At 51.0% G+C, this 13308-nt stretch overlaps 1 pseudogene; it reads right to left on the bottom strand.

Moving 5' to 3' along the window:
- Window positions 1-8708: 8708 nt before the first annotated feature.
- Window positions 8709-9761, bottom strand: LOC140899834 (carbonic anhydrase 2 pseudogene; annotated as a pseudogene).
- Window positions 9762-13308: the final 3547 nt, after the last annotated feature.

The raw sequence follows: 13308 nt of genomic DNA, 5'->3' as shown, positions 1-13308 counted from the left end.
TGCTGTTTGTTGGGAAACTGTTTTGAGTTCTTGATGCAAGGCAGCGCTTGTCAGCTTAGCTCATGTCCTGAACTGAAAAGCATTGGCAGATTTTCTGCTTCTTGGTCTGCGGGGGAGGTGAGTGACTACTGGTGAAGCAGCCCTGCCAAAGTCTGACCAGATTACAGACAACAGCATTGGTTGTGCAGTCTAATATACATAACACTAGACTTCACTACTGATGACCTGTGAATATCCCACTCTCTAAAGATAATGTATTGCTGCAGGATTTCCATATCTGTGTTTTAGCTCCTTGGCAGGAGACTGATGAAACTCCTTCACTTTTAATGTTTGTTTGTTTGTTTGTTTTTTTGAGCCTCGAGAGCAGCAGTAGCAAGGTAGAATGTGAGTCATGTCCTCTATTGGCTGTTGCAAGCTATGTGTTACTCAGTATAAATACTCCTACTTTCTGTGATCCATTGGGTTTCTTCTTGGCCACAATGGCCCTTTAAAGGGTTTCTTCTTTTGGAAACTAGCCATCTGCATTGCTCCAAGTCTATCAAAACTCCTGTGTCCTTCTCAGATTTATTCTTATTTTCTAGACAGCTGCCTATATTTTCCATGAGGTGCTTCCCTTTAGTGCCTTGGCACCTTATTTTGGCATGGGAAGATATTTCACTGCCATTTCTAGATAGGTGATCAAACTCCTAATGTTGGTGAGATCTAGCCATGCTGAATGTCACCAGTTTTAAATATGAATGGATCTTTGGCCCTGTGCCCATAGTGATCTGCTGTCCTCCCTGAAAAAATGGACACATGGATTTTTACTGGTTATAAAACTCTGCTCTGAATGACCTGGAGAGGACAGACCAGATTGTGAGCTCTTTGAGGCAGGGTCTGTCTCTTACTCTGTTTGTTTGCATTGCGTCAGTGTTGTGGGACCCTGGTCCAAATACTGAATACACTTTTCTCGGTAGAAAATTGCTGTGTTACTTGAGGAACCCAGAGTAGAGCTACCCTAGCAATAACTGTTTGAAATGTGACTATTACTGGCACATTGGCAAATTGTAATAAGGTTATTGTAGTATTTTATCTAACTAATATGAGCTCATTTCAAGGCAATTGGGTACAAGACATTAGTTCATTTGGGGCTTCTGATATCCCAAGAACAAACTAAAACAGTCACGTCACACTAAGATATAATTAGTCCCACAATAAAACTTTCTTCTCCTGTGGCCCCTGTCCAACCCTCGTATTTCTGAAACAAAAGGTCAGAAACTTTTCCAGTTTTTAAAAGGAAAATGAAAAGCAAGTCTCAAATCCTTTATCAGTGTGAAACAGTAACATCTCAGACATTTTGGCTGAGTGACATTGACTTAATCCATGGGAGTATTGGCACCAGGGAATCTAGTTGTTATATACCACCCTGGGTGGCAATTCTAACTGAACCTCCACATGATGCCTGCCTTAAGAAACCCAGCCTTCATCCTTAAACAAGCTGGCAGGCATCATATGTTTTTTTGAAAACTGCTCTGTACTCAGATACCAAAGGCTTAGTAGAATTCAAAAAAGGGTTAGCTATTTATTTAGAAAATGAGAACATCCACAGTTACATTAGGATTATAAAAAATTGATGCAATGCCTCAGGGCATAAGACAATCACTGACTGTTGTGGGTAAAGAAGACATACCCCCAATCAATTAGTTTTCCATAATTGTCCACTATGTGGCTTCTTGCAGCTTCCTCTGAAACATTTGGTACTGGCCTCTGTCAGAGAAAAGATGCTGGACTAGTGGGGCTATGTCTTAGACACAAGGTAAATCTATGCTATGCTTTTGTTTTAAATTTCCTGGAAGCTTTTATTTAAAACTTGGCACTTTGAGAGCCTTCATTTAGTACTGGGTAAAACTGAGAATATTTTCCCAAATGAATCCTAAGAGATGGTCTCTGTCTCTTGATTCCTCATAGAAGTTGGCTGTGCTATCCTTGCAGTGGTTTTGCAACCTGGTTTAAAAAACTAATTTTGCAAACATGTTAAGGTTAAGAGGTGTTTAAAGATTCATTTGACATTTAAATTTATGCATTGCATGAGAAGTGCAAGATTTCCCTAATTGCAGAGTAACTAGGAAAACTGACATGTCTTGGAGTGCTAAGTTAATCACAAGTTACCAACTTCAGTGGTTATCTTTTTGTGTGTGTGTGTGAGAGAGAGAGAGAGATCCATGGGAGCTATTAAAGTAGGTGTTCTCAAACTGGGGGTCGGGACCACTCAAGGGGTCATGAGTTTATTACATGGGGGGGTCATGAGCTGTCAGCCTCCACCCCCCCATACCCCACTTTGCCTCTAGCATTTATAATGGTGTTAAATATATTTAAAAGGTTTTTTAATTTGTTAGGGGGATCGCACTCAGAGGCTTGCTATGTGAAAGGGGTCCCCAGGATCAAAGTTTGAGAACCACGATATCAAAGCAACACTGTATGTCAAAGGAATAAAGTGCAAAGTAGCTGTGAAAGCAGAGGTTGTGTAACATAAAACCTTTGGTAGTGGAAGGAGCATTTCATACTCTCAGAATCATTTCTGCCGGGATCTGCGCATGGGTCTAGCAATGTTGTTTTTCTCTTGCCTACTGTCCAGAAGCCCTGCATTCTGGCTTTGATTTCTGAATTAATATTGTGGCCAAGCTGATGGTGCCCTGGCTAGGGGGTGTAGGACACCCTTTATCACATGTCCCATGCTCTTGCATCCTTTGATAAATAGTTTTGATGTAACATGCCCACGAGGGGGGAGGGGAGGGTGGAAGCCATCGGCGATATGTACAGTAGCACTGCAGATGGTCACTCTAGCTGGGCACAGAAGTTATGGGTTGAACACACTTGCTACACTTGTTGCAATGCACTTTAAAAAATGGGGTGAAGATAGCATTTCAGCAGAGTCGGCCAGAACTGGCCCTGCACGGGGGACCCTTCAGCCAACGAGGGCTATACAAAGAGTAGCTAAGTGCAAAGGGCTTTCTTTTCCCCAGTATCTGCCACACAGGGTTACAGTATTTTCCTCATCCTGCACTGCAAATGAGCTGGTAAATAGACTGGCCTACAGCCTGCCTTAATGCTAAACCACGACATGGAGTAAGCACCGACCCCATGCCAGGCCTTCCCCAACTGGCTCAGATGGTTGGGATTCTTCGGCAGTGGGAGAATTGCCATGCTAGCTTGGTGAGGATGCCTTGGCGGCTAGAATTGGGAACTGATCAGTACTCCTGTGGCTCTCTGCCTGGCTCTGCTACTGCCTTGTGGATCCTCCCCTTAGGCTGGGGAAGGTCCTTTAGTAGTGGGCAAGCTCCACCCGCCCACCTCCAGGATCCCAACAGACTACTGCCTTTGGGGTTTAGGACAGGTTTCTCCAGGTGTAAAATACACAAAGTGCTTTGAGAATCCTGCATGAAAGAGCCTAGGCCCATACAAAGCATTGTGCTTGTTTTCTTTGTTTTGCAGTGGTGCACAGAGCCCCACTGTGGTAGGCACTTCTTACAGCTGGTACCTGTGGAAAATGTAATGGACTTTGTAGGAGTGGAGCTTGCCAGCTCCCTGCCCCTCTGCTTCCTCCCTCCTGTTCTATGGAGACCTTCTGGGAGTGACAGGCCTCTGATGTGAGAGGTAGCTGTTCTCTCCCCACCATCTCTCACTTGGGGCTGAGATTGTCATACCCTCTCCCTGTCTCCCTCCTCAATTGGTTTATAAGCTAGTCCTGTTTGGAGTGGAGGGGGTGTGTGGCAAACAGACCCTTACACAGAAGGCAGATTTCCACTAGTAATGGTGAATGGAGGTAATTCCTACCCATCCGGCTTCCAAACGCCCCTTGGGAATGTCATGGTAAACTCTCCCTCCTCAGTGTAGAGGTAGCTGTGACAAGCACACTTAGGCACCTGTGAGGATGTGACAAGCTATGGAAGTGTGTGTGGAAGGGTAACTCGTATCTTTAGGAGTCACTGGAGTTCTCTCCCTCTCGTTTGCTTTTGTGCTGAACCTGGGGGCGGCAGTTGGCTGAGACTGTCCTAGCAGTTCTCAGAGGGAAAGCAGCGGAGGTAATGCTCTAGAACAGTGGTTCCCAAACTGGGGTTCACAAAATGTTACAGGGGGTTCTCGGGGGAAAAAATTCCCTAATGGTGGACAGAGTTGTCCCTAGGGACCCCAGACAGCATGGGGCCAGCAGCCCACACCCCCTGCACTTCCGAGAGCTAAGCAGATCAAACAAGCCTATGTATCACACTGAGGAGATTTAAACTTCAAGACTCATAAGAAATGGAAAGGGAGGTGGATATTTTTTGCTGTTTTAAAAATTAAATAGGCAGCTACTGTTTTTAAAATTATTATGAAGAACAAGTTTAAGCTTTGTTGTAACGTGTGTTGTTTGCCTGGACTGCTCAAGACCTGAACGCTTGTGTAGGAGGAATTTTGAGATGGCTTCTTAAATCCCTTCATGCTATTCCACATCTGATACTCCTTGATGAAACATAGGAGCCTTGTCTTATAACAGCCTTATTCAAAGTGATACAAGCTACAAAAGTGAGATCTTGGAAGAGTGTTGCAGTTTTCATAATATAATAAAAATATTGTAATAATTAGTAAAGTGTAATAAAGTATGTCATAAAAACAAATTTTATATTTCCAAGATCACTGCTTTTGTAATTTATACTCCTGTAAAGGAGAAAATCTCAGGAAATATTCATTTTTAGGAGGGGGTTTGTGAGACTTGGCATTTTAGTGAAAGGGGTTCACAGGTTGTTAAAGTTTGGGAACCACTGCTCTAGAATAAGCTGTACAGGGAGGAGAGATTGACTGACCCAGTGTAGGGTTGGTGAGCTCTGGCCCTGTGAACTGACCGCAGGGATGGTGATGTATGAACCTATATAATAAACAGATGGGTTGAATAATAGGAACGGTGTGTTCCTGGCAGGCTAAGGAGGGGCCATTCTCCAGCAATGGCCATATCCCTGTAGTGATGCCCCCGCTGCCTGAATAATTGGGTCTTGGCAGCTGGGCTCTTCACACTTTACTGGGGTTCATACCATCTGCTTCAGTCTAAAGTCACATCCAAAATACTCAGGTGTCTAGCTCTATATGTGGTGATGAACCCAGGCCCTAGCAGAGGTAGGTACTTCGAATTGCTTGTCCAGAGCAAGGATGTGCAGTGATTTTCCAAGGGCAGGCTACTGCAGAAAAAGCAACTAATTTCATTGGCTCTCTTGAACTAAAGAGGAAACTGGTCAGTGGTCCAGGGGATGAACTACAGGAGTAAAGGATGCAAAACTACTGTAGGTAAGGCTAAGACACCCTGCCTGGCTTAGGGACTTAGAACAGCATTTCCCAACCTGGGTACTGCCAGAGTAGCCTCGAAGATTTGACACAGACAGCAGATCATAGCAGCATCCCCTGCTTCCACAGATCCTCAAACCATGCTGCTGTGTCTGAAAAGATCAGTAGTTTCTTGATACTTCCTTTCCTCTCCGCTTTGAGACTGACCCCTGATACGGCTGGCCTGGCCCTAGGAGCAGCTTCAGCATGCAGATAACAGGGTCAGGAAGGAGCTTACCGGCCCAAGCTCTGTATGTGTGCCTTTGTAACTCCTAGCTGGAGTATTTTAGGTCTAGGCAGAAACACGAGACACTCGTTCACTAATCCATCCATTGTCATTCTGAATCGCAGTAGAACTGCGGCTGTTCAGATGGCGCTCTAACCCTCTCTTGCACTGACTTGCTGTATGGGCTTGGACCAGCCACCCTGTATGGGTGCACTAGCCATTAGAGGCACTGTTTACTCACCTCCCAGCCTGTGGTGAGGATTAGTTGTTGAAGTCTCTGCACAGAGCTTTGTATAATTGGAGCCTCACTGCTCCTGTACCACGGAGGCCTTCAGCCGCCTCTCACTACAGCTGGATTCTAACAACAGATGCCACCACTGCTGTCTGGGTTTTGTTCTGGCCGTTTTGCCTAAGTGGGTTTTCTGCTACTGCTGTGTGGTTTAGAAAAGCTATTTTCCTCTTAAGTTAGACAGTTTGTTTGTAAGACCTCTGTGCAAACACTCCCCTTTCAAACTAGCCTCTCTGAGCTCTGGGTGAATTTGAAGAGGTGGGGGTTAATGTGCTGATGGTTCCCAAGGCAAATTGACAGCACGTTTTGTGCAGTGCCACTTTACCTCTTTGTGCAGTGTAATCCCTCCTACAGCGACACCCGTCTAAAGAGAGCTGCTGCGGTGGGCTGCGGGAGTACAGTGAGTAAGTAGAGATCACAGCAATGGAGGCTGCTGTTGCTGCAGATATCACAACAATATACGAATGCAGAGGATTCCCTACCCGTGCTAGAAGGGCAGAGAGGAGGGTGTGTTCATGCTTACAGAACAGGACTGACCATTTGGGAAATGTGGGGTCTACTCCTGACTCGGCTGTAGAGTTTTGTGAGCCATTGAGTCATTTCTGTGCCTTGCATTCCCCCTCTCTAAAAAGGGATACGAATTCTAAATTAGTTGGTGTTTGTAAAGCACTTGGAGATCCTCTAATGAAAGGCAGAAGTACAAAGTAATACAATATTTCCACGCTGAGCTTGTCCCCATTGTAGGCTGCCCTGCTTTCACCTGTACTAGCTAGTTCACCTGCCTGGCATCTGGATTCTTTCTCCCTAGCATCTGGGGTCTCGGGTCAGTAGAGTGGTGGTGGTGCTGTAATAGGTTGAGGATGTGGATTTGGACCAGTCACGGGCTAGAGCTGGTTTCTTTCCTATTTAATTTGCAGGCCTGCTCTAGCATGTGTCCCTATCACCCTCCAGCTCCTTCACTTCTCTGGCCTGGGAATTAGCCTAAACCTTCTAAGCACCACCAGGCAAGTCTCCTTGCAGCTCCTGCGCTTTCCTGCTGCGGCTACACACAGCTACAAACGCCAAGCCCACTGCTTGCCAAGGGCTGGGCACTCCCGCATCCGTCAGAGAGTGATTTCACACAGGCACCTCAGCCTCGGTTAGGAGGAGTGACCCAGCCGTGTGCCATCAAGTGGCTTACTGGAGGTAGTGTAGTGGCCCAATTTCCCATCCTCCCTAGGTCTTCTGGCCCAAGTCAGCCGGCTTTTCCAAACCCCTTTCTCGGGAGCAGGTGCCAAGACCTCTGAGGCCTGGTGCTCTGTCTCTCTAACAAATGTTCCCTTTTCCCCCACTGTGAGGAACATTTCAGCCCTTTTGCCCTAGCTCCAAGGCTTCTCTACCCAGCCTCCTCATTCCCTCTCTGCCAACGCTGGAGTTTGCAGAATCCATAACTACTCTGACAAGACCACCAGCAGTAAGTGGGACCCAATTCTGTTGTCATCTGTTTTCTTCTTAGACCACCCCGTGGCATAAGTCTTTCATAAGACTGGTTTTCTATGCGAATGCTGCTGTTGTCCACGGTGTCATGGGAACAGCTTTGCAGTCAGATTTCCTTCTGCTAACTGGGGGGAGTGGGCCTTGGCCCATGAAGCCATCCTCCTTGCACATCTAGCTTTCCCTCTTCTGTCCATGTAGCTTATCAGGTGCCTATCACCATCGTTCTGTTTGGGGTTGTTTTCAGACACTATCACCAGCCAGGGCCTATCATGGAGTATGCTTCTGCCAAGGAGGTTGCTAGAAACCTCTGAGTGCTTCTCCCTTTCCCCCTCTTGTCTTAGTTTTAGCTGTCGCTGTCCTAAGAAGGCCGAAAAGAGCCAGCCTTGTATTTCCTGCTGAAAGGGGTGATGTCTGGTCTTTGGCGTGAGGGGAGTCCTAGTGCCTAGTGCTTTACTGCCAAAGCTACCTGCCTGCTCCAGGCTTGGGAGTTTGACCCTTGGGCCTGTCCAAGCATTGGACTCCCTGACCGAGAGCCCCCCTTAGTCCAAGGCCACTTGAATAGCCGCAAGGTCAGCTCACTCCTTCAGCTCTGTGAAGAGCTGACCTTTGCTGGAGTGGGGAAGATGATTTGAGAGTCGAAGCTCTACTAGTTAAATGTAGGGCTGTTTCTAAGCTGATTTACTTAAATGGCTGTAACTCCCTGTGCTCACGTTCCCGGTTTGGTTTAAAAGGAGCTTGTTTGGGTTTAATTTAGATACTGACCTGCCTTAACTTTTGGTGGGCCGGGCTCTGGTGTCCCTGCCAGTTAACTGTGCTGCAGGCTCTCTGCCCCCTTCCTGGGGATGCAGGGTGCTGCCCTGGGGCGAATTTTGTTAAAGCTTTACTGAGGGATGGGGTCTGGCTCTTGTTCATAATGGGCTGGGAGGACCCTCTGGGACTATAAACTCCAGTCTCCGAACAGCTGCTCCCCAGGGCTGTGCCTTGGCTCTTCCCCTCCTTGCTGTAAGCACCTTTAAGTCCCTGTACCCCCCCCCCCCCGCATGCTCAGGGATGGGTTCCCCACCCAGGCTGCCCCGGGGGAAGTTTAACAGCCAGTGCTGGCGGAGATTTGTACCCTCACTGCACCCTGGCAGTCCCCTCTGCAGCGCCCCAGGGCCGGCCCCTGCTGCTGCCAGGATCCCTGTTACCAGCCCTTTGACTCCTGCTGCCCTGGCCCGCGGCCGGACCCCTGGCTCTGCTGCTCCCCTCGCGCTGAGGGCAGAGCCCGCGGCCCGGCCCGGCCCGGCCCGGCCCGGCCGCTTGGGCCGGGGCAGCGCCGCGCGGGGGAAGGAGGCAGCCTGGCGTGGCAGGGCGTTTATTGAGCAGCGGCCGGGCCGGGCCGGGCGCTCAGCGGAAGTTGGCCCGCAGCTCCCGGCCGTGCAGCGCCTGGCACGGCCGCCAGTTGTCCTGCAGCGGGCGGGGCGGCTCGCCGGCCGCGCTGCTCAGGAGCCCGCGCAGGGCGCCCAGCTGCTCGGCGCCGACCTCCACGGGCTCCCGCAGCACCAGCCAGGTGACGCTCTCCAGCAGCGGCGGGGTGGTCAGCGAGCCCGGGTACGTCCAGAAGTCGCCGCCGGCGGGCAGCAGCTCCCGCGGCTGCAAGGCGGGGGCGGGCGCCTCGGTGCCCCGGGTGCGCACGGAGCCCAGCGCGCCCAGCAGCGGCTCCAGGCCCGGGCAGGGCCGCCCCAGGCGCAGCAGCACGGCCACCACGGCCAGCCCGTCGGGGCGGCTCATCGCCCGGCTCAGCCGCCCGTCGCGGGCCCGCCAGTGCACCAGGTGCAGCTCGGCCGGGAAGCGGCGCCCCTCCAGCGTGTGCTCCGAGCCCTGCTCCGGCCCCGAGCCCCAGTGTAGGTGGAGCTGGGCCAGGCGGTAGGGGCCGTCCAGGGGCCCCCCGGCCAGCGCCGCGCCCCCGCCGAACTGCACCTGCAGCGTGTGCCCGCTGTTGGCGACGCGCCGCGCCGCGGCCGCCCCGTAGCTGAAGTGGAGCGGCCGCAGGGCGGCGTCGTAGCGGGTGTCCTGGGCCCGGATGTCCACGGGGGACTGCCGCCGCCCCCGGGCCAGGGGGAAGCGCTCATGCCAGCGCTCCGGGCCGTCCTCGGGGCCGTAGCCCCAGGCGTGGGACGCGGCTCCGCCGCCGCCGGGCCTCCCGCAGCAGCCCCAGCAGCTCATGGTGGCCCGGCCGCCTGCCTCTGCGCCGGGCGCGACTGTCCCGTCACAGCCGCGGGGGACGCGGCTGCTGCTGCCGGTCCCCGCGCGGCGGCGCTGTGGGTCTGTGTGGCCGGGACCCGCCGGTGGGGTGGGCGCTAGGCTGCCCCCAAGGCAGCGGCTCTGTACGCCTGGGGCGCGCCTCCGGCCTCGCAACGCCCCGTGGCCGCCGCCGGCTGACTCTGCCCTTGGGAACATGACGATCCTACTGACGCCTCCCTGTACAGCGCTGGCTCTGGGGAGCGTCCCTTCCGCCCCACTCGGCACTAGCTAGATGAGTTGATGTACCCCCTGGAAGAGCTCTGCCTACCTGCATCTGCCGTGCTCCACCCCATCCCCCAAGTTCAGGGGCTGCTGGTCTGGGCACAGGTGTGAGACAGGGCAGGGCTGGAGCGCAGGCAGAGAGACCGATCACTTCCTCCTGACTCATGTTCCTTTCCCTGTGGATTTCTGTCTCTCCCTATGTGCCCTTAGCCCCCGGCCTCCCTGGAGAATCTCCCAGGCAGGTGCACTGGGATCCCCAGATGTGCTGGAGGATCCCCCAGGGTAGGAGCTGGGACAGGGGTTTCTTTTCTCCTTCTTGCGGCCAGGAGCAGCCCAGGACCCACCCGCCTGGGCCTCTCACACTCGGAAGCCCCATGCCCACTTGACCTGCTCTGGCACGACACATAAATAGGTAAATAGAACGGAGCATAAACGACCAAATTAAATGTAAAAATGTCATAAGAAAAGCCAAAAGGAGTTTGAAGAACAGCTAGCCAAAAACTCAAAAGGTAATAACAAAATGTTTTTTAAGTGCATCAGAAGCGGGAAGCCTGCTAAACAACCAGTGGGGGCCCTGTACGATGGAGATACAAAAGGAGCACTTAAAGACGATAAAGTCCTCGGGGAGAAACTAAATGAATTCTTTGCTTCAGTCTTCACGGCTGAGGATGTGAGGGAGATTTCCAAACCTTGAGCTGTCTTTTGTAGGTGACAAATCTGAGGAATTGTCACAGATTGAAGTGTCACTAGAGGAGGTTGTGGAATTAACTGAGAAACTGAACAGGAACAAGTCACCGGGCCCAGATGGCATCACCCAAGAGTTCTGAAAGAACTCCAGTGTGAAATTGTGGAACTATTAACTATGGTTTGTAACCTGTCCTTTAAATCAGCTACTGTACCCAGTGACTGGAAGATAGCTAATGTAATGCCAACATTTAAGAAGGGATCTAGAGGTGATCCTGGCAATTACAGACCAGTGAGTCCAATGTCAGTACTGGACAAATTAGTTGAAACAATAGTAAAGAATAAAATTGTCAGACACATAGAAGAGCATGAATTGTTGGGCAAAAGTCAACATGGTTTCTGTAAAGGGAGATCGTGTCTTACTGATCTATTAGAGTTCTTTGAGGGGGTCCAGTGGATATAGTGTACTTAGATTTCCAGAAAGCCTTTGACAAGGTCCCTCACCAAAGGCTCTTATGTAAATTAAGTTGTCCTGGGATAAGAGGGAAGATCCTTTCATGGATTGAGAACTGGTTAAAAGACAGGGAACAAAGGGTAGGAATAAATGGTAAACTTTCAGAATGGAGAGGGGTAACTAGTGGTGTTCCGCAAGGGTCAGTCCGAGGAACAATCCTATTCAAGCTATTCATAAATGATCTGGAGAAAGAGGTAAACAGTGAGGTGGCAAAGTTTGCAGATGATACTAAACTGCTCAAGATAGTTAAGACCAAAGCAGGCTGAAGAGCTTCAAAAAGATCTCCCAAAACTAAGTGATTGGACAACAAAATGGCAAATTAAATTTAATGTAGGTAAATGTAAAGTAACGCACATTGGAAAAAATAACCCCAACTATACATACAATATGATGGGGGCTAATTTAGCTACACCTGATCAGGAGAAAGATCTTGGAGTCATCGTGGATATTTCTCTGAAGACATCCACACAGTGTGCAGCGGCCGTCAAAAAAGCAAACAGAATGTTGGGAACCATCAAGAAAGGGATAGAGAATAAGACAGAAAATATCCTATTGCCCTTATATAAATCCATGGTATGCCCACACCTTGAATACTGCATGCAGATGTGGTCCCCTCATCTCAAAAAAGATATACTGGCATTAGAAAAGGTTCAGAAAAGGGCAACTAAAATGATGAGGGGTTTGGAACGGGTCTCATATGAGGAGAGATTAAAGAGGCCAGGACTTTTCAGCTTGGAAAAGAGGAGACTAAGGGGGGATGTGATAGAGGTCTATCAAATCATGAGTGGTGTGGACAAAGGGAATAAGGAAAAGTTATTTACTTGTTCCCATAAGATAAGAACTAAGGGCCACCAAATGAAATGAATGGCCAGCAAGTTTAAAACAAATAAAAGGAAGTTCTTCTTCACTCAGCACACAGTCAACCTGTGGAACTCCTTGCCTGAGGAGGTTGTGAAGGCTAGGACTATAACAGGGTTTAAAAGACAACTGGATACGTTCATGGAGGCTAAGTCCATTAACGGCTATCAGCCAGGATGGGTAAGGAATGGTGTCCCTAGCCTCTGTTTGTCAGAGGGTGGAGCTGGATGGCAGGAGAAAGATCACTAGATCATTACCTGTTAGGTTCCCTCCCTCTGGGGCACCTGGCATTAGCCACTGTCAGTAGACAGGATACTGGGCTGGATGGACCTTTGATCTGACCCAGTCTGGCCATTCTTATGTTCTAGAGGTTTTCCCTCCCTCCCTGTTGAACAAGGCAGGGAAGCAAAGGCTCCGAGAGCCCCCCCACCCCAAGGGGCCAGGGCTTTCCAGCCCCACCAGGTATCTGTCCCAGCTCCACCTGCAGCCTGTGTCCGCTGCGTTCGTCCACCTGCACATGCTCCAGCCCCAGGAGCCTGCAGGATTGTCATGCAGCGCCAGTGTGAACGGACAGACGTGTTCGGGCTGCTCTCAGCACTGCTCCAGCCCTGGGAGGATTAGCCTGACAAGGCCAAACACAGGACTGGAAGGGCCGTTTGCTCGCTGAGTGGGAGGGGCTGGCTGATTCCACCGGAGCCCTGCGGTCACCCTGATGGAGACAGATGCAGTATTGGGATGGGGGCTTGCCCCAGATTAGGGCAGCTCCCTGCAGTTCCTGTTCCCGTGGGTGGGCATTGCAGCGAGGTGCCCGTTCCCATTGCTGGAGCTGCCTGCTGAGGCCCTGGCTCTGTCACAAGTGGCCAGCGGACCTTGGTTTCCTCCCACTGCCCCGCCGGCGTCAGGAAGGGGGAGGGCCCGTCTGAGCACAGGACAGCTTAGTGCGGGTCGGGGGTCACTTCAGAGAACGGTCAAGTGGGAGGATGGGATAGTCTGGGGTTCAGGGGGGTGGTTGGGGATTGTTTGGGGCAGGGGACAGTTTGGGGTTCGGCTGTGGAGCGTGGGAGAAGGCCTGGGGTTCACCTCACAGGGTGGCTGCTATTCCTCCATCCCAAGTTTGGGCTTGAAGCGCCCAAGCGAATCTGGCCCCCTGGTTTCTGCCTCTGGATTCTGATGCCATGTGTTGCGTTTTCCTCTAGCTTTCCTGGAGGGGTGGGGAAGAGCTGCGGGACTTTCCCTGGGAACAAGAGCAGGGCGCAGCCCATTTGTGGTAAAGAGGGAAGCGGCGGTCCCAAGCGAGATCACCGTGCTCAGCACAGCTCAGCTGACTAGCCCATGGTGCCACAGTCCCATGCCCGGGAGCACTCCACTTGGCTGCTGGTGCTGCCAGTCCTCAAACAGCCAAATTCTCTGACATAGGCCAGGACG

The sequence above is a fragment of the Lepidochelys kempii genome, chromosome 17 (genome assembly GCF_965140265.1).
Source record: "Lepidochelys kempii isolate rLepKem1 chromosome 17, rLepKem1.hap2, whole genome shotgun sequence".
Classification (NCBI taxonomy): domain Eukaryota; kingdom Metazoa; phylum Chordata; order Testudines; family Cheloniidae; genus Lepidochelys; species Lepidochelys kempii.
The sequence above is the reverse complement of the archived record's forward strand: the minus strand, read 5'-3'. Positions and strand labels throughout refer to the sequence as shown.